At 47.1% G+C, this 18,673-nt stretch overlaps 1 protein-coding gene across 1 annotated transcript in view; it reads right to left on the bottom strand.

Moving 5' to 3' along the window:
- The window catches only part of LOC112896438, a 90,851-nt gene that overhangs the window by 946 nt on the left and 71,232 nt on the right, over window positions 1-18,673 (bottom strand). The gene's annotated exons all lie outside the window — the stretch shown is intronic.

Here is an 18,673-nt window from a genome sequence, read left to right as displayed (position 1 = left end):
GTATGTTTGAAAATTTAAATGCTAAGGAAAAATGGTTGTTTATATAATTATAAATTAATAAAGGCCCTTTAGTGTGAAATAGATGAGAAAGAGAAGTGGAATTCAAATACATAAAGGTTATTTTGGCAAAAGTCAAAAACTTGTGTTTAAATCGCAAATATAGGTGAAACTACACATAGGATGTATTTGTAGTGTAGTTTTTAAATAGGATTTGTATAAAGTTTACAATCTTTGCTAAATCTTAAATTAACTCCAAATCCTTAGCTCTTCTAAGGATGAACCTTAAAGCAAAGTTGTACATTTTGAAAAACCATACATCTTTGCTTTTGGGCCCATCTCCAATTGAGCACTGGTTTGAAAGTTATCAGAGAGGGTCCCTATATTTTCTGCAAATCGCATTTGGGTCCGCCTTCGTCTACCTCTCTCTCCTCCTCCTCTATTTCTCTGTGTGCGCCGCCGCCGCCACTCTGCTAGCCATGTGTGCCACCCTTGCTATCCCAGCGCCGCCCTGCACTCATCCACGTGCCCTCCCCTGCCTCGCTACCGATTTCCCCGACCCCGCGCTGGCCTTTCCCCGCCTTGCCACATCACCCGCCATCTGCCCGAGCCGCGCCTCTCGCCGCTGCTCGCTGCCGTAGCAACCCCGTGCCACCTCCTGCTTCCCGGCAGTCCCACGCGTCACTCCCCGGCCGGCCCCTGCCGCAGCTCTCCCCGCTGCTTTCTTCTTCGCGCGCCACGCCACCCCCTCGCCTCTGCCCGAGCTGTGCCTGTGGCCGCCATGCACGCCGTCGACCCCGGCTTGGTCTCTCGCCCCTGTGTCCTCTCTGGTAGCTTAAAGCATGTCGTAAGCTCCAAATGCACCTCTTCTTCTGCTCCTGCACCACCATTTCTCTGTCATTTTTCTCTTTCCGATCCCGTGCCTCATCGGACCTCCGTTGTCACCTCGGGCCATCGTCGACAGCCCCTCACACTGCCCCCGGACCCCAATCCAGTGCAGCAGCAGCGCCGCCGTGACCCACTGATGCTCTACAGCCCATCCAATTTCGTTCCCACGCACTCCAACCTCACCTTCCATAGCTCCGGCCAGCTCGAGCCCCGTCGCCGCTCGGCCTCGCCGTGGACAGCTCGCCTTGGTTGTCCCCACACCACCACGACCCCACAGCTAGACTCCTTGTGACCCAGTGAAGCTCTACGACCCCTTAATTGTTCCCCCCCGTGCATCACACCGGCCTCTCGACGGTCACCGTCGATCTCCACCCGCCGCCACCCCTGCCCGTCATGGAACACCTACTCCTGACCCTTCTCGACCCCAATTGAGCTCGTCTCTAGCTTCTCCACGTCGCCTTGAAGCTCCCCGGCCTCTTTCTCGCCACCCCCGACCACCGGAGCACCGCCCCCGCTATTCACCTCCGCCGCCGGCCGCCTGTCTCTGTCGCGCCGCTGCTACAGGTTGCCCCCACACGATCCCAAGTGTCTCCAGGTGCGCAAAGACTCACTGATGCCTCCCCATCCCTTTCCCCTCGCCGCCGGCGATCGCCGCCGGCGATCGCCAACGGCGATCGCTGACGCCGGACTGGGCTGGTCAACTTTCGCGTTTCCCCTCTGACCACGGTCAGGGACCTCAGGCTGGAAGATGCAAAAGCCTAGGGGGCTATCTGCAAGGCTTAAGACTCTGTGGAATAGTGCCAATAGGGGCCTCTGTGTAAACGTCCTTATTATTTTATGTGAGCAAGGCAGTTAGCTTGTTAAATCAATAGAAAATTGTAGAAAATTCCAAAAATTATCAAACTGGTTTTGTTAGAAACTAGAAATCAAGATCTACAACTTTTATTAATAGAGTTTGGTATGAAACTAAATGTATTTTGATCTATTTAAAACTCAAAGTAAAAGGGTATCTTATGCATAACTTGTGCATATAAACTTATTTCCTTGTAATTTTTGGTGTGTAGCTTCTTTAGGTCATGGGTAAGCCAGTGTAAAAATTTCAAGCTTAATAATATTTTGTAGATTAAGTTCTTTCGAACTTGGGCAATTCAATTTAAGAGGGTTTGAAATTAGCTAAACATTTTCTAAGGCTTATTTGTTTAGATCTTTTTATCATAATCTAATATGTTGCTCATTAATTCATAGTTAAATTTTCAAGACTTTATAATTCTATTTACCTTAGATTTGAATTTAAACTTGAAGTTTGAATTCAAATTCAAATGTTTTGATTTCTATTTTCAGTAATTTCAGTGCTATAACCATAACTTAAGTGTGAATAGTAATTTGAGACTAAATCTCTTGTTTCATGAGTTCATGTGTGTTAACTATTGGATTGCAACTTTATCATAAAATAAAATCTTTAACTCAAGCACCATCTCACTTAGATCATTGCAATCTTATACTTATATATTATATCTTGCATTAAGTCTCGGAGTTGAAATGGAACCCTTGATGCATGAATCCTAGGAATCCAATGTATTGTACCCGAGTCCTTATCGCATAGACGCTCTGCTAAATAGGACCGGTAAAAGTCAAGTGATTTCATGTCACTCGCGTGATATAGGAGTTGCATGTTTACTATTCTGCAATCACTATAAGGATAATGGATAGAGTCATGTGCAATATCATGACCTGAAGGTTTACCCTGTCTGTTTTGATAAAAGTTGTTAAGGTCACAATATGTGATAGTGGCGGCTAAGCGTTTGAAAGTACTAGCCACATGCCACGAAATATGGTAAAGCAGTAAGCCTAGTACCAGAATGGCCCGGCAAATGGACATGTCTCCACCACTCGATTATTTAATTTCTGTTGTACACACGCACCGACGTGTGGGAGTACGTTCTGCATAGCAGACAGGAGTACGGTCATGTAGTCGCGCTACAGGCGGATGTCCTGCACAATTGGTGTGCGTACGGTCCTGCAGTCGCTTGTGGTGCCGCTAATCCATAACCCGGAAAATGAGGGAAACGGTTGCTTTGGAACGATCTTTGGATATTCCAAGCGTGTGAGTTAGGTTTATCTTGCAAGGTTGAAACTCGATTCAGAATCGTCCGTCTCTCGCGGAAATTGAGACTGCTTATTCCTTCTGCCACATAGAGTAAGAAGTGTAACTATTGATGGAATAATCTTGATGAATGACAATCTCTACCTTGCTTGCTCAGTGTAGGTGCTTACCTAGAATGGATAATCAACTAGAATCTTGAAAGCTAAAATTTGAAAATAGATCATACTCTTTGTTGCTTTTCAGCTGAAAATGAACCCCGAACCTTTGCAATGCCTTCATGAGTCTAGTTACCTGGCTAAATATACCACGAAGCGGGTAAGTCTTGCTGAGTATTAGTATACTCAGTCTTGCTAGTAAATTTTTCAGGTATGACCTTCGAGAACCCTATGGATAGCCCTGCTTGGCCAACTTCTGTTCCGTATGGCTGGTCCGTGGAGTGGGATCCGTTCCCGGCTGGCAGTGACCCTCCTGAGTGACACCAAGCTTTGGGCTGAGTATGGTGTCAACCTTCACGACATGCGTAGTCGCATGTTTATATTCCTTCCGCTGTGAACTTGGATAAGCTGAGTAGCTTGTCATGTTAAACACTGTTTGTATAAATTTACATTAATTTTGAAAAAGGTTTGTAATAATATATATGTTTCTGTAAATTAAAAGCTAATGAGCTGTGCTGTGAATGTAAACTCGCCTTCGTGCAAGGTAAACCTGCTTCGATCCTGTTGAACCGTGGTTGTATCAGGCGGAGACCCGACAGACCAATGGATTGTTCCGTTTGAAGTGCGTTGAGTTAGTATCGGCTGGACAGCGATGACTAGCGCACTTGAGCCGAAATAATTCAGGCGGTTCTGCCACAGCTGGTAGCAGAGCTGTATGTTTACTTTTACATCTGTAACAGCTCTTAAAAATGTTTTCAGGATGAAACTTGCCCAACAAATGAATTTACAACGTATGTTGTATCCGTTAAGGTTGTGCTTAGATCGTAAAGCCCTAGGGACTTATATGGGAACGATCAGGTGGCTATTGGTATATATATATATATGTGTATAGATAACTCTAACTTGCAGCACTACTTTCTTTCAAAACTTAAATTCACGCACAACCCAAGTTTACCTTTGTAACGACATCTTCGATGGTGAGGTAAGAAGGTAAGGATCCTCAGCTAACTAGGGAGTTAGCCTTCCCGTCGGTGATGCGAACCGAACGCTGTTTCTCAAGCCGTGGCCTACTTGAGGTGCTGCCAATATATCAACTCAGGTTGGTTATATTGGGAGTATATGGTTCGGCGCAGGGTATGGCGATCGCTGTTCATACCCCCGCATTTTGTGGTACTCCCGTGAATACGTTGTTTAACGACGTATGTCAACGTTGTCTGTACGGCGGTAATTGTACAGATGCTATTTCTATAGTGAACAGTACTGTTTGGGAACGCTTTCATGTCGTGCTGCCATGAAAGGTTCATGTTATTTATATGTGGTCTTCTACAGGTACACTAACCACGATTAATAGGTTAAGACGGATAGGACTTATCGACTAGTTATTAGTGAGAGACGTATGGGTAATGCCATCAAAATTAACTGCGTAAGTCCGAAGATATTCGGCAGTTGTTTTGGTTGTGAGGTCAAATAGTACGTGCATGCATAATCCATCCTTAAATACACAAATGCAATGTATGTGTTGTTTGTTTAAGGACGTATAGCGGGTGGTTATCTTTAGCATAGTATCAGTAAGGGTCTTGTGGTAGTGTTGGTCAAGTATTCTAAATATCAATCTGATTTCCAGCCTTTGCTGTTATCAAAATCGTCGATATCTTAGTTGTAAATAGTGGTGTGACATAGGTCGTGAGTAGATTACCTAGATCTAGAGCCACTTGTTGTAGTATATGTAACATATGTACATATAGTTTGACCCGTGGCAGTCAAACCACCATGATGTAAGACGTTAAGGACTACCAGTATCTGCGATGTAATCTCAGTCTTGTATCCTGCCATCTTGTTCAATATCTTCGTATCCGAAATGAGCTGGTTGAACGGATCATGTGAACCACATATCTACTAGCAGTATACCATCTGAAAATAGGAGTAAGAATATGGTTGATAATGGATATCTCCCTTGTTTCAGATGGTTAGAGTTACTCGCGGAACTCCAGAAGGTTTTCGGTCCGATCAGGCCAGCGGTTCTCAGCAACCGCTACCACCACCTCCAAATCTGGCCGAGGTCATGGCCCGATAAACAGAACTCCTCAATCAACTTGTGCAGGCTCAAATGGGCCAATTCAACCACCAGTCCCGAGGCCGAGATGAACCTTCATCGGCCAGTTATTAAGATTTCCTCAGTACCCAGCCTCCACTATTCCATAAGGCGGATGAGCCCTTAGACGCTAACGCTTGGCTTCGTACTATCGAATCCAAGTTCGCCTTATTGTCTGCCCCATGTTCAGAGGAGAACAAAGCGCTCTTTGCAGCCCAGCAACTCCGTGGCACTGCCCGCATCTGGTGGGATCATTTTCATGCCATGCAGCCTGCCGGTCATGTCGTCACGTGGGACGAGTTTCGGACCGCTTTTCGAGCGCACCACATCCCCGAAGGACTCATTGAGCGAAAGCTCAATGAATTTCTGAATCTGACTTAGGGAACCCGCACCGTTGTGTAATATGCACAAATTTTCAACCACTTGTGCCAGTATGCGGGATACCATGCGGACAATGATGCCCGCAAGCGGGATCGTTTTCGCCGAGGCCTGAACACCAAACTTAAAGAGCGACTAAATTTGGTAAGGGCCGATAATTTTAATGAGTTGGTCAACATGGCCATCACTCAGGAAGACTGTATCTCAGGCCATAGAGCAGAAAAGAAAAGGAAAACACCTACAGGGCCTACAACTACGCAACCGTCAAGGTATCAGTTGGTCCCGAGCACCGCTCCTTGGGCCCCGCCTCGAAGCAACTTGCCTGGCAGATGGGTAGCCAGACCACCCCAGCAGGCTCAATTCAATCGACCACCGACACCACAACCCCAGCAACAGCAACAGGGTCCGCGGCCGAGCTTTTCGCCAGCCAACCAAGGAAACAACAACTATCATTGTTTCAACTGCGGAAGCCCGTCCCACTTCATCAAGGATTGCCCTCAACCTAGGAAATCCTTCCAAGGGCAAACATCTAGTCCAACCAGCAAGGGCTAGGGCAAGAAGCAAGTAGTTCAAGTTCGCCAGGGAAGGGTGAACCTCACCACTTTCTCCGAACTCCCCGAAGGGACACCAATAATGACGGGTACTTTTTCTATCAACCATCAACCCGTAATTGTTCTTTTTGACTCTGGTGCCACCCATAGCTTTGTTAGTACAAAATGTGGGACTAAATTAGGCTTGGACCTTTATCCTATTAGTGGGGTATATATGATAGCAACTCCTGGTGGTAAAACCTCCTCAAACCAAGTTTGTAGAAGCGTGCCAATTCAAAAATTTGATGAAGACAGATTTACTATTACTGGATCTAGAAGGAATGGATGTGCTTTTTGGTATGAATTGGATGACCCTGCACCATGTGTCCTTGGATATCTCCTCCCGAACCGTGGAGATAGATTCGCCTGAGCACGAACCTACCATTCTCTATCTTCCACAACGGGAGTACATCAATTCTTGCACCTATGCTGCAACCGGGATCAAGTTAAAGGATATCCCTATCGTCTGTGAATACCCAGATGTCTTCCCAGACGATTTACCTGGAATACCCCCGGACCGGGATATCGAGTTTATCATAGAACTTCAACCTGGCACAACCCCTATCTCTAAGAGATGTTATCGTATGCCTCCTAACGAATTAGCTGAGTTAAAAATCCAACTCCAAGACCTCCTTGATAAGGGTTTCATTCGTCCGAGTGCATCACCACAGGGTTGTCCAGCTCTATTCGTGAAAAAGAAAGATAATAGCTTGAGGCTATGTGTAGATTATCGTCCTCTCAATGCGATGACTATCAAAAACAAATATCCCCTACCCCGCATTGATATTCTCTTCGATCAGCTAGCCGGAGCCAAAGTATTTTCCAAAATTGATCTTCATTCCGGCTATCATCAAATTAAGATCCGGCCAAGTGACATTCCAAAAACGGCCTTCTCCACTCGGTATGGCTTATATGAATACTTAGTCATGTCATTTGGTCTTACCAATGCCTCAGCATATTTCATGTATCTCATGAATTCTGTCTTCATGCAAGAACTCGACAAATTTGTTGTGGTCTTTATTGATGACATTCTGATCTACTCTAAAAATCCAGAAGATCATGCAAAACATTTTCATATTATTTTTCAGCGATTAAGAGACCACCACCTGTACGCCAAATTCTCCAAGTGCGAGTTCTGGTTAGATACTGTGAAATTTCTGGGTCATTCTATCTCCGGTGACGGTATATCCGTTGACCCCAGTAAAGTACAAGAAGTGATGGGTTGGAAACCTCCAACATCAGTCCATCAGATTCGTAGTTTTCTTGGTCTAGCTGGCTATTATCGTTGCTTCATTCCTGACTTCTCCAGAATAGCCAAACCTATGACCGAACTACTAAAGAAGGGTGTTAAATTCTCTTGGGATCAAAAATGCGAAGATGCATTCCACACTCTCCGAGACCATCTTAGACTACTCCAGTCTTAGCTCAACTAGATGTGTCAAAACCCTTCGACATCTATTGTGATGCTTCAGGAACCGGACTTGGTTGTGTGCTTATGCAAGACAACCGAGTAATTGCATATGCATCACGAGCACTCAGGGTTCATGAACAGAACTACCCTACCCATGATCTTGAACTTGCAGCTGTCATCCATGCACTCAAAATCTGGAGACATCATCTGATGGGTACCAAGTACCATATCTATACTGACCACAAAAGCCTCAAGTACATTTTCACACAAGCAGACCTGAATATGAGGCAAAGACGCTGGTTAGAACTTATCAAAGACTATGACTTGGAAGTACATTATCATCCAGGTAAGGCCAACGTTGTTGCAGATGCACTCAGTCGCAAGGCACATTGCTCTTGCTTATCTGTAGAAGCTTTCAATGAGATTCTTTGCTGGGAAATGAGAAAGCTTAATCTAGAAATCATTCCCCAAGGTGACTTGAACCATCTCTCAGTTGAAGCCACGCTTAGGGATAGTATTATTCTAGCACAATAGCGCAATAAAGGGGTCAAAATCATTAAGCAGAAGATAACACAAGGAGAAGTGAAGTATAAATGCTTCCGAGTAGATCCAGAAGGAGTTTTATGGTTTAACGAACGTATCGTTGTACCTAAGGACCATAAGCTCCGTAAATAGATATTGGATGAAGCCCACCTATCAAAATTCTCTATGCACCCTGGCAGTATGAAGATGTAGCAGGATTTGAAACAAAACTTCTGGTGGACTCGTATGAAACGAGAAATTGCTAAGTATGTCTCAGAATGTGATATCTGCCAAAGAGTTAAAGCCAGTCATCTGAAAACTGCTGGTATTCTTCAACCCCTAGTTTCATAATCGTGGTTAGTGTACCTGCAGAAAACCACAATACACATATATATATCCAATGAACCTTTCATGCCAGCATGTCATGAAAGCGTCCCCATTCATTACTGCTCACTATAGAAATAGCATCTGTACAATTACCACCGTACAGACAACGTTAACATACGTTATTGAAACAACGTATTCACGGGGGTACCGCAAAAATGCGGGGGTATGAACAGCGATCGCCATACCCTGCGCCGAACCATATACTCCCAATGTAGTCAACCGAAGTTGGTACATTGGCAGCATCTCAAGTAGGCCACTGCTTGAGAAACAGCATTCGGTTAGCATCACCGACAGGAAGGCCAAACTCCCTCAGTTGGCTGAGGATCCTTACCTTCTTACCTCACGATCGAAGATGTCGTTACAGAAAGTAAGGTTGGGTTGTGCATAAATTTAAGTTTCAACAAAAAAGTAATGCTGGAGGTTAGATTTATATATATATAGTACAGCCACCTCTAATCCCCTTAATAACATTACCCTAGGGCTTTACGTACTATACATAAACCTTAACGAATCCAACATAGTTCGCAGCTACTTGATTAATCAAATTTTATACTATAAATTACTTTTAGGGCTAATTATATCTCCAGGGTACACTTGTTAGCTCTGATACCAGCTGTGGCAGAACCAACCTGAATTACACCGGCTCAAGTACGCGAGTCCTCTCTGGAATGCTACCTCGTGCTTCAAACGGTATAATCCTATTGGCCTGTCGGGTAACGTCCCGATAAACCACCGAACGCAGGATCCAACAAGGTACCTCACACGAAGGTGAGTACAGAGATATAAATGCCAATACATTTTACACCACAGGCAGATACAATACAAAAATTTTACAAAGCATCAGTAGCTCCCACTGAGGGGAGATTATTACAAAACAGGTTTAAGTTATAAGTCAAGCAGCGGAGTTTAAAAGCGTAAACATTGTACACGTCGTTATTACAGATATTATGCTAGCCCTGGCATAATATCACTCGGCGGAATCTGTGTTGGCCGGGGACGGATCCCACTCCACGGACCAACCATCAGGCAAGGGATAGGGCCACGGTGTAATGAAAGCTGGCTCATCAGGGAGATTACCTGAAGTAATTCAACAAAAGCAAGGCTGAGTATTCTAATACTCAGCAAGACTTACCCGCTCATGGTATACTTAGCCATGTATCTAGACTTATGCAGGCTTTTTAGGCTTTGGGTAAGGTTTTTAGCTAAAAAGCAACAAAGAGTAGATCCTTAATTTCAACTTTTAGTTTTCAAGTTCTAGTTGATTATCCATTCTAGGTAAGCACTTATAACTACTCAAACATGGTAGAATCTTTAATCAAACATCATCTTTGGTAACCACATAGTTGCTCTTGTTACTCAATGTGGCAAAGGGGGTAAGCAGTCTCATTCATCGTGAGAGGCGGACGATTCCTGAATCGAGATTCAAACCTTGCAAGGATAAATCTAACACACACGCTTGGAACACCAAAGGGTCGTTCCTAAGCAACCGTTTGCCTTTCATTCCGACTCGTGGATCAGGGCCACCACAAGCGACTGCAGGACCATACGCACTTCCAAAGTGCAGGACGTACGTCTGTAGCGCGACTACAAAACCCGTACTCCTGGTTGCCCAGCAACACGTATTCCCACACGTCGAACTAAGTAATCAAAAGAAGCAAATACATGTGGTGGGGGGTATGTCCACTCCTCGGGCCGATTGGTTACTAGGCTTACCGCTTACCATATTTCACGGCATGTGGCTAGTACTTTCAAACGCTTAACCACCGCTACCACACACTGCGGCCTTATCCAGTTCAACAACACAGACGGGGTATCACCTCAACCATGATACCGAATAAAACTCCCGTCTGTCATCCTTATAGTGATAACATGAAAGTAAACATCACAATTCCTATATCGCGCGAGTGACAGGAAATCACTCGACTTCTACCGGTCCTATTAGCATAGCAGCTACTCGGACTCAAGTACTATTATTCAATACATTGATTCCTAGGATTCATGCATCTAGGGTTTCAAACAATTCCTATAAACTTAATGCATAGAATACATAAATAAATATAGAGTGCAGTGTAATAAAAATAGTAGGTTATGTCCGGGGCTTGCCTTCGCTGGTGGGGTTGGGGTTAGTCAAATTAATATCTTCCGAACCTTGGTTCGGGGCTTCAGAGAAATCCGCGACGAGATTCTCGGGGTCTTCAGAATAAACTCCTTCTGGTTCCGGAATCAACTGATAATCTCCGTCGGCGAGAGTGGTCGATGTCAGACCCGGGGTCACCGGGCTGGGCATGTCGCGAAGTTTAAGAGATTAAGCCCGTCTTATCTCTTATTCATTTTGTTTATCTCTTGTTTATCCCGTTTAAATAGGAGATAGGGCTAACCAACACGGGAAGGATCTACTCGAGATCAGTTCTGGTGTGATCCCTCGGTGGGGGTTGGTTAGCATCTTTGTAACTCTGGCCTCTCGGATATATAATGGAGGTCAGGGACCCCCCTCAAAAGGGATCATTAGGTCATTCTACACCAAAGGGAATACAAACCACCATACAGGACGTAGGGTGTTATGCTCCGTGCGGCCCGAACCTGTCTAAGTCTTGTGTTCCTTGCACCTTCGAGTTCCTGATCCCGGCGTTCCCTCACCCAAAACTTACCACCTTGGGTATATCCCTCGGTGGGCAGCCGGTTAAACACCGACAGCTGGCGCGCCAGGTAGGGGAGCGCGTCGAAGATCCACCGGCGAGCTCGATGGCTTCGTTCAGATTCGTCAGGTCGGTTCCCTCTCAGGGCACGACGTTTGTTTTTGGTTCATGGGTCTGCATCGCAGATGGTGCGGGCAGTTTCCGGCGATTCCTTGTCGACATGAAACCAAGGACCTCCGCTACGGATTTCCGCAGCGACCTCGACAAGTTTGTCGACGACCTCGACAACTTGCCGCTCCACGCTCCCGCAGCACAGGACAAGGTGGAGTCCGCTTCAGCCTCGACTTCTTCTGGTGTTGCGGCAACTCTCCCTGGTTTGGACTTGTTCCAATCTAGGGATTCGCTTAGCCGATCTCAGCTCGGTTTGTGCGAATCGGCCACTGGTCTTCAGGAGGCCGACGCCTTTGGGTCCCTCTCCATGTTTGAGAAGGACCTGAACTTGTTACTCCAGATCGGAAAACTTGAAGCCACCGCGTGTCGGGGGCTTCGGGTTGTTCCGGTGCCGGTGATCTGGTGGTCACCTCCTTGCCGGGGGGGCACGTGGTGCACTGGAGGGGCGTAACGCTCCCCAAACCACTCGAAGCAGAGGATCGACTCGTGGCTCACCTCGAGCCCTTGCCTTTTCAGGAAGGCAGGCCGTTGGCCACCGCGGCGGAGGGGACGACTGAACTAGTTGACGAAGGTTCTCACGAGCTTTCCTCCCGCCAGGTGCTGATGGCCGAAGAAGGCGAGGACGGTGGGGATTTTCTCATCGACAATTTTGAAGCGATCTCCGAGGATGAGATCACGGCCAATGTTGGTGACGAGAACGACGCCGATCGTGAAGCGCGGAGGGCTAGAAACAGGGCCCGCACAATCCGGCGGAGGAGGGCCAACGAGCGTAGGCGATCTATGCATCGCGAGCTTGATCCTGAGTTCGCCGCCGTCAGCGAGCGGGGGTTTCGGACTCCGGTGGCCAACATCGCTAGGGTTACGGCCATCCTCAAGCGCAGCCATGACCCGGAGGTACGTCAAGCACTCTTGTACGCGCAGAGGGCTTGGATCCAGTTGGATCAACACAACCCGGCGCCTACCATCAGGGAGGAGCGTGTGGGAGAGAGTCGAAGTCAGGCCCACAGCCGAACGGCTGGCGGCCATCCTCGACGTCAACCCAGCAACGACAACGCTTGCGGGAGCCAGACCCCTGGCAGGAGGCAGCAGCCACCGCAAGGGGGTCAGCCACGACAAGCCCATCATTGACTCGCTCCGGAGGATCTGCGCCAACACATCAATGAAGGCCGCGATGCGCGCACCGTGATTTCTTCCAGGCGCAAGACCCGTGAAGAAGTCGAGAATGAAGGTACTGACTGCAGCGATCGATTTCCTGCTTTTTCTGCTCGTTTCAGCAGCTACAAGTACCCGGAGGGCTTCAAACCGAGCGGCATCACCAAGTACGACGGCAAGCAGGCTCCCCAGCAGTGGCTTCGTTGCTACTCCATGGCCATTGACATCGCGGGGGGCTCAAATATCACCAAAGTCGTCTACTTCCCGATGGCTTTGGACCCTGCGCCGCTCACTTGGCTGGAGAGCCTTGGCAGCAACACAATCGACTCCTGGGAACGACTTAAGAAGGTCTTCATCGATAATTTCCAGGGAGCAATTACCCGTGCAGGTACTCGACACGATCTTGCCCAGTGCAAGCAGGAACGTAACGAGCTTCTACGGTCCTACACGCGTCGCTTCTTCGACGTCCGCGCCACCATCGCGAACATCTCGGAGGAGGACATCATCGACTGCTTTTACAACGGCATCACCGACCCGAGCATATACAGAGATTTCGGGCGGAACAGGCCGAAGACCGTTGCGGGCCTTCGTGATATGATGCACGATTGGTCCGAGCAGGAGGAGAAGATGCGGGAGCGGTTCCCGCGGCGCCATGATAGCAATCTGCGGCACCCAAACGACAACCGCAGCGACAAAGGCCAGCGGGACTTTTCCGGGCCACCCCGGAAACGAAAGCCAGATGATGTCATCGCGACTATCGATCGTCCTTCGCGGGGCAAGAAGTCGACGACGCAGGAGGAATTCGAGAAACTCCTACAGAAGAAGTGCCCATGGCATCCGGGCGCCAGCCATGCCGCCATTGACTGCTACCACCTCCGGAGGACGTTCAGCAACACCGGTGGTGGAAAGAAGAATAAGAAGCCTGCTGACAAAGAACCCGAGGATGACGATCACGATGACCAGGGGCGTAACCCGAAGTTTCAGGATGCCTCGAAGGTCGTCAACGTTATCTTCGGCGGTGATGAGGATTTCGGTTCCAGGAGGGACCAGAAGCTGCTTCTTCGGGAGATCTTGTCCGTCGAGCCGGCGGTACCACGGCCGCTCCGTTGGTCGGAGGTCCCCATCTCGTTCTCTCGCGACGATCAGTGGACGAGCTTCTCGGAGCCCGGTAAGTTCCCATTGGTCCTGGATCCTGTGGTGGCAGAGGTCAAGCTTACCAAGGTCCTCATCGATGGCGGAAGCGGGCTCAATCTCATCTTCGTCAGTACTTTGAAGAAGATGGGCCTGGATTTCAAGGATATGCTGATGCCCAGCAAGTCTCCCTTTTACGGGATCGTCCTAGGTAATGCGGCGCATCCGCTTGGCACGGTGGTCCTCCCAGTCACCTTTGGTACGCGGGAGAACTATTGTACCGAGTTCATCAAGTTTGAGGTGGCTACTTTTGATTCCTCTTACCATGCAATATTGGGTCGTCCGGCACTAGCTAAGTTCATGGCAGTGCCGCACTATGTTTATCTGCTTCTTAAGATGCCAGGACTCGGTGGAGTGCTCACCCTCCGTGGCGACTTGAAGAAGTCATACGACTGCAACCAGGAGGCGATCCAATATGCTTCGACTACTCGTGTGCCAGATGCTTCGGGAGAAGTACTCGCGGCCGCGCAGCAGCTTTCCCAGTCTGGGCTGGAAATTCCCTCCAAGAAGGCCAGCAAGTCGAGCATCCAGTCGACTGATGGCGCGGCCCTCAAGACGATCCAGCTCTAGGAGGGAGATCCATCTAAGACCGCCGTCATTGGCGCGGGCTTAGGCGACAAATAGGAACTCGCGCTCGTCAGCTTTCTTCGGGCTAACCGAGACATATTCGCATGGAAACCTGCGGACATGCCAGGGGTGCCCAGGGAGTTGATCGAGCATGCTTTGAATGTAGACCCGAAGGCCATGCCCAAAAAGCAACGCCTCCGGAGGTTTGCTCAAGACAAGCGTGAGGCCATTAAACGAGAGATCGCTAAACTCCTCGCGGCTGGATTCATTAAAGAAGTAATTCATCCAGAGTGGGTAGCGAATCCCGTGCTTGTAAAGAAAAAGAACAATGAATGGAGAATGTGTGTCGACTACACCGATCTCAACAAGCATTGCCCAAAAGATCATTTTGGGCTGCCGCGCATTGACCAAGTCGTCGATTCGACGGCTGGGTGTGTACTTCTTTGTTTTCTTGATTGCTACTCAGGGTATCATCAGATTGCTGTGGCAGAACCAACCTGAATTATACCGGCTCAAGTACGCGAGTCCTCAATGAAGGGCTACCTCGCACTTCAAACGGTATAAAACTATTGGTCTGTCGGGTAACGTCCCGATGAACCACCGAACGCAGGATCCAACAAGATACCTCACACGAAGGTGAGTCCAGAGATACAATGCCAAAATAATTTACACCACAGGCAATTATATTACAAAAATATACAAAATAACATTTGTTCTCACTGAGGAGAGTTTATTACAACACAAGTTCAAGTTTCTGGTTAAAGCAGTGGAGTTTGAAAAGCGTAGTTAATATACACGACGTCATTACAGATATTATGCTAGCCCTGGCATAATATCACTCGGCGGAGTCTGTGTTGGCCGGGGACGGATCCCATTCCACGGACCAACCATCAGGCAAAGGGTAAGGCCATGGTGTAATGAATGCGGGCTCCTCAGAAGGGTTACCTGAATTAAATCAACAAAGCAAGGCTGAGTATACTAATACTCAGCAAGACTTACCCGGAATTGGGTATATCTTAGCCCATAACTAGACTCATGATGGCTTTTAGCTTTGGGTAGGGTTTTCAGCTGAAAAGCAACAAAGAGTAGATCCTTATTTTCAATTTTTAGCTTTCAGGTTCTAGTTGTTTAACCATTCTAGGTAAGCACCTATAGCTATCCAAACATGGTAGAATCTTTACTCAAACATCATCTTTAATAATCACATAATTGCTCTTGTTACTCTATGTGATAAAGGGGATAAGCAGTCTCATACATCGTGAGAGGCGGACGATTCTGAATCGAGATTCAACCCTTGCAAGGTAAACCTAACACACACGCTTGGAACACCACAGGGTTGTTCCGAAGCAACCGTTTGCCTTTCATTCCGACTCGTGGATCAGTGCCACCACAAGCGACTGCAGGTCATATGCACTACAAAAGTGCAGGACGTACGTCTGTAGCGCGACTACAAAACCCGTACTCCTGGTTGCCCAGCAACACATATGCCTACACGTCGAACTAAGTAACCAAAAGAAGCAAATACATGTGGTGGGTGGTATGTCCACTCCTCGGGCCGATCGGTTACTAGGCTTACCGCTTACCATATTTCACGGCATGTGGCTAGTACTTTCAAACGCTTAGCCACCGCTACCACACACTGCGACCTTATCAAATTTCACAACACAGACGGGGTATCATCTTGACCATGATACCTCATAAAACTCCCGTCCGGCATCCTTATAGTGATAGCAGGAATAAAACATTACAATTCCTATATCGCGCGAGTGACAGGAAATCACTCGACTTCTACCGGTCCTATAAGCAGAGCAGCTAGTCGGACTCCAGTTCTAGTGTTCAATACATTGGTTTCTGGAATAATGCAACTAAGTTTTCAAACAACTCTTAAGAACGTAATGCATAAAGAGATATATATAAATAATATAGGTTGCAGTGTAGTAAAGTAGGGGTTATGTCCGGGGCTTGCCTTCGCTGGTGGGGTTGGGGTTAGTCAAAATATTTTCTTCCGAACCTTGGTTCGGGGCTTCAGAGAAATCCGTAACAAGAGTCCCGGGGTCTTCCGAATAAACTTCTTCTTGTTCCGGGATCAGTTGATAATCCCCGTCAGCGAGCGTGGTCGAATCTATATGAGATGCAAAATTACAAGTTATGGGATGCCCTTACTTTTATTTTACTTCCCGAAAAAGTTGCAATCCAATATAAATAACATTTTATTTGGATGCATTTCCTAATTACCCTGTACTGGGCAGTCATTTATTGAGCATTAATAAGTTTACTTAGATTCATTAAACAACAAATTTAGCTAGGTTAAGTATTCAATTAGTATCATGGGGCAACAGGTGGTGTGGTTCCTATTAACATTTATACTAAAGAGCTTTATATATTGATTTCACAATTTATTTGAATTTTAAGCTACCATTACCTTATAAACCAAACATATTATCTTTATGAGTTAACATCTAATTCTTAGTTGAAAATTTAATAATATGTTGTACTAATACAAAACAGAACATTAATATATTTTTCATGATTTTTTTTGAATATATGAAAGTGTGTTTATCAATTATATTATGTAAACTACACATTATTTCTAACAAAATCTATACAATAAGAAAATGTTACTAGAGTACAAGATTAATTATTTTTCTTCAATTCTACATGTTAAAAGAAATTATTGGCACTGGTTTTACTAATTTATCATTTTTCTATGAATTACTATGTAATTCTTAAGTCTACAAGCAATTAACTTTGATATTTAAATTAGGTCATCAAATATTCAAAAACTAAAGTTGACTCTTAAAGCAAAGTTACAGATTCTTGTCTAAAGTTTCTAACAAAATTTAGTTTACTATTTTATGAATTTTCTTTGAAGAGATATGGTATTTCTAAGTTGACAGCCAAAATTACTTAAGTAAGTCCCTGGGCACTATTCCTCTGAGTCTATGGCTTTACACTTAACCCCTGGATTTCTTTTCCTTCTAACCCGAGGTCCCTGGCCGTGAACCCGAACAGAGTGAGATCGAGACGGCCGTGTTCCGGCGACGGTGGTCGCCGGCGGTGAGGTCCAAGTGCCGGAATCGGGTCAGGAGCTTACTGTGGTCTTGTTGTGCTACGTGTCGTGGACGGGGATGGCCGGAACAGTAAGATTCAACTTGAACCCGAGGTGACGGCGGAGAGGTCGACGGCGACGAGGGTGCTCCGGCGATGAACGGGGGCCAAGATCCTGCGCACGAGAACCAGTGAGTCATGAGGAACGTGCACGTGTCAACAATTGGATGAAAACACGCTGGATCGAGAGAACTCGACGGAGACCGATGCGGCGGCGGCGAGGAAGATCGCCGGCGAGCGTCGAGAAGGCGCTGTGGTGCACCAGAGGGTCAATGGATGGGTCGGACAGCTTCAGGGGATGATGTGGTTCTGTTAAGGGTGATGTGGTGGCTCGGGAGTACCTGCAACGAGCTGCCCACGGTGGAGGCCGAAGGCGACGGCGGCGGCGCTCGTCGAGGACCGGGCTCCAGTGGAAATTGGGGAGGATCAGGGGGTCGGCGAGCACGAGCAAGTCACGGGGAAGCTGGTGCGAGCGTTGGCTGAGGCGGAGGAGGTCCGGTGGGAGCTGCCCACGGGCGGATGGTGCACGGCCGGAGAAGAAAGGGACGGCGGCGGCGGAATGTGGCTTGGTTACGGGAAATTGGACGCGGGAAGTAACAGAACAGCAGGTGGGAGTGGATGTAGTGCTACTGCGCGCGAGAGAGAGAGGGTTAATGCACCGGGGTGGCCTGTCCACGGCGACCAGGAGGTGGCGGCCGGCGACGGCTCGGGAACGTCGTGGCGCGCGTGGGAGAAGCCACCAGGGGAGAGGAAAGGGGTCGGGATCAAAAGGAAATGACGCGTGGATGAGTTCTGCAGCTGGAGGTGGCGCTCGGGGCGGGCATCGGCGGCGAGCGGCGGTGGCAGGAGCGGCGCAGAAGGGGGAAGCGGCGCGGCCAGAGGGAGGAAGAAGCAGAGAGCTGTCAGGAGGACCTGTTCGCCATTTCTAAAGAATTCAGGGACCCCTCTGTAAACTAAAGTTTTCCCACTGCTACAAAGGTCAAATGAAAAGTGCTCAACATGAAAGTTGTAGAGTTTTTCAAACTCTACATCTTTGCTTTAAGGCTTGGGTTTGAAATCTTAAAGGGTACAGTTTTATTTTGAGAATTTGAACACAATTCAAATTTTAACCTTTATGTGTTAATTAAAACAAAATGCCCTAATGTTTGGGGTCCTTTATGTAATTCTTTCTGCAGTAATCATGACTAGCTCTTTTTACACTTTAGTCCTTAGGTAAAACTAAGTTTTACTTTTATCTTTTTACCATTTCACATGTAAGTCCTTATATGTTTGTATTAATTACTAAAGGTCCTTAATTTCATATAGAGTCCCATTCCCTTAGTGT

This window comes from Panicum hallii, chromosome 1, assembly GCF_002211085.1.
Source record: "Panicum hallii strain FIL2 chromosome 1, PHallii_v3.1, whole genome shotgun sequence".
In the NCBI taxonomy this organism is placed as follows: Eukaryota; Viridiplantae; Streptophyta; class Magnoliopsida; order Poales; family Poaceae; genus Panicum; species Panicum hallii.
The sequence above is the reverse complement of the archived record's forward strand: the minus strand, read 5'-3'. Positions and strand labels throughout refer to the sequence as shown.